This window comes from Schistocerca piceifrons, chromosome X (assembly GCF_021461385.2).
Source record: "Schistocerca piceifrons isolate TAMUIC-IGC-003096 chromosome X, iqSchPice1.1, whole genome shotgun sequence".
NCBI lineage: Eukaryota > Metazoa > Arthropoda > Insecta > Orthoptera > Acrididae > Schistocerca > Schistocerca piceifrons.
Window position 1 is genome coordinate 716,220,164 of NC_060149.1, and position 2,912 is coordinate 716,223,075.

Genomic DNA, 2,912 nt, shown 5'->3' on the forward strand with positions numbered 1-2,912 from the left:
TTTATTATTGTCGGGGAGCACTGAACTGTGCGCAGTGACTCTTCATGGCAAACAAGTCAAAAATAAATATATGTGGACAGGTACGTTCTGTGTGTGGTATATGTTATCTAAGATATTAACATGAATGTTTGGAAGACAAGAGAGGTAATACTAGTCTGTCTTTATTCTGTTTACATGGACTATAACCAGCGCCAGATTAGCCATAGTTAGTGCATGCTACGGGCTGCATGCCTGTCAAGTTAGATATTAATGATATTCTACCTATGATCCAATGGAAAGATGATGGTGCCCAAATCTACAGTGAGAAGTAACAATTTTAGTTCATTTGTAAAAATGAGTGCTGGTCACAACATTGCAAAATTTACAGGAAGATGATGTCCAAGTTCATCATTATAAACGATCGATTAGAATAGGGTTCTACTCGTTACCAATAAGAACGTAATTAATAAATAACATATTTGTTTTAGTAAGTCTACTATTAGTTTTTTTTTCATTTCTACAGAGTATTTACTTTTTTTTACAGACCCTTACATTTGATACGAGTCTTCTAGAGTAAGGGTTGCTTATTTGTTGGTGGGTTGTTGTATAACACGTCGTAGTTTCATGATTCTGTGTTCGTTTCGTGTTGTCATTACTTTTTGCCACATATGTAAGTGTGTATCAATTATTGGCATTTGATCTGATAATGACATGTTATCATTATAACTTGTCTACTTCTGAATACAGTAAAGATTTATTTGCCACTGAGACAAGGATAGGCATTGATTTTTTGAAACCACCCTTACAGTGTTGTAGGATTTGGTGCCAGGTTTCACATCATGCAGCCATCCAACCTGGTAGACCTTTGTTTGTGAAAATGTGACAAAATGTGTCCATAACATAATGGCTAAGGCTCTAGGCTCATAAGCTAGAGGTTGTGTGTTCAGTTCCTACATAATGGTATTTTTTAAACCTTAACTGAAAGAAAATTTTTAATCCTTGAATGTTTCATTTCAGTCAGTGTGCTTACTTTATTATTTTGCAAAAATTTCATAAAGTGAATTTGTATTAAAAAATGTGATTGCAGTAAGGTAGCGTTAATATTTTCTCATGGTGCACAAAGAATTTATGTTTTAAATGTTTGTGTGATGATAACCATCCAATGAAATGCACATATCATTTTGGGACTAAAGCATGGAAAAATACTCTGAGGTAACAAAAATCATGGGATAGTGACATGCACATATACCGATGGTGGTAGTATTGCATACACAAGGTATAAAAGGTCTGTGGATTGGCGAAGCCGTCATTTGTACTCAGGTGCTTCATGTGAAAAGGTTTCCAATGTGATTATGGCTGTACGAAAGGAATTAACTGAAGCTGAACGTGGAATGGTAGTTGGAGCTAGAAGTATGGGGCATTCCATTTTGGAAATTGTTAGGGAATTCAATATTCCGAGATCCACAGTATCAAGAGAATTCTGAGATTACCAGACTGCAGTCATTAGCTCCCACCATGGGAAACACAGTGGCTGATGGTTTTCACTTAATGACCAAGAGCAGCGGCAGTTGAGTAGAGTTGTCAGTGCAAACAGAGAAGCACCACTAGGTGAAATAACCACAGAAATCAATGTTGGACATATGACAGTACCCGTTATGTCAGAGCGGTGAAATTTGACATTAATAGTCTGTGGAAGCAGATGAGTGCCGCGAATACCTTTGCTAACAGCAAGACATCACATGCAATGCCTCTGCTTGTGACATAAACAACTGGAGAATCTTTGTGTGGTCAAATGAGTGTCGATTTCAGTTGGTCGTATTTGTAATGAACTTTATGAAACTTGTGTGTGACATTCCTACCATAGTAGATGATTGTCAAAAGCATATGTTGTGAACCTTGATGCAACTGTTTCCCCTTGCACCACCCATCACCCCACGGAAGCTTATTTACTTCTTCTCCTTTTCCCTTATACCCCTCTGGACAAGACTTACTGAAACTTTTACAGATTCTAAATAGTGTGTTTCATCTGTGTTTAATTGATAGACCGGTAATTTTTTAAACTTCAAGTATTACAAAAGATTAATAAAAGTACAATAATTATAATGACATAAACAAAGACTTCAAACAAAAAAAAGAATAAAAGGAAGAAAAAGTTTGAGCAAAATAAAAAACTGCTTACTTTAATGTGACCCAGTCAGAATGGACAGATTTTGAAATTCAGACTGGAATGCTAATACTGCATTCTTCTGAAGCCTAATTGTTCAGAAGATGGGACACATTACTAATTTTAAACTTTCTTCCTTAAGTGAACATCTAATTACTAACAGCATTAAGTTCCTAATGCTACCCCCATCTATACAGCCCTTTTTTCACATAGCACCAAAATCTTTCACAGCCACCACTAGTTAATCCATTTGCAAATTACAATCAACTTACATCAAATATATCACATTCAACAAAAATAAGTTGATTCATTTACGTAAATATCTGTTTAGATCATGGTGGGCATACAACCCCTTAATCTTATTGGTTCTCGGGTATGCCACGAAAACACTGAACATAATGGCAATGATGGCTGTAGAATTATTATAGTGGTTATGTACAATTTTATCTCCGCAATGTAAGATCAGATTATTTAATTACAATGTGAGGGTTAAAATGACATGGGTAAGGATTAGAAATGAAATAAATAAATAATTATTTTTAAAACCAAATTACATGGATAAAATTAAAGACCACAGTCTTTTTTATTAAGATTATTAAAAAAATAGCAAACCACTGGAACTAATACCACAATCTGCAGTTTACAATCCTAGAGCTTTGCTCATTTTTTGGAGTGTAACTTCATTGGGCATGTGTAAAACTTCAATGTTGTGACACCTGCATCACACACAAGGTTGGTCACATAACTATTAAACACAAAAATGGCATTT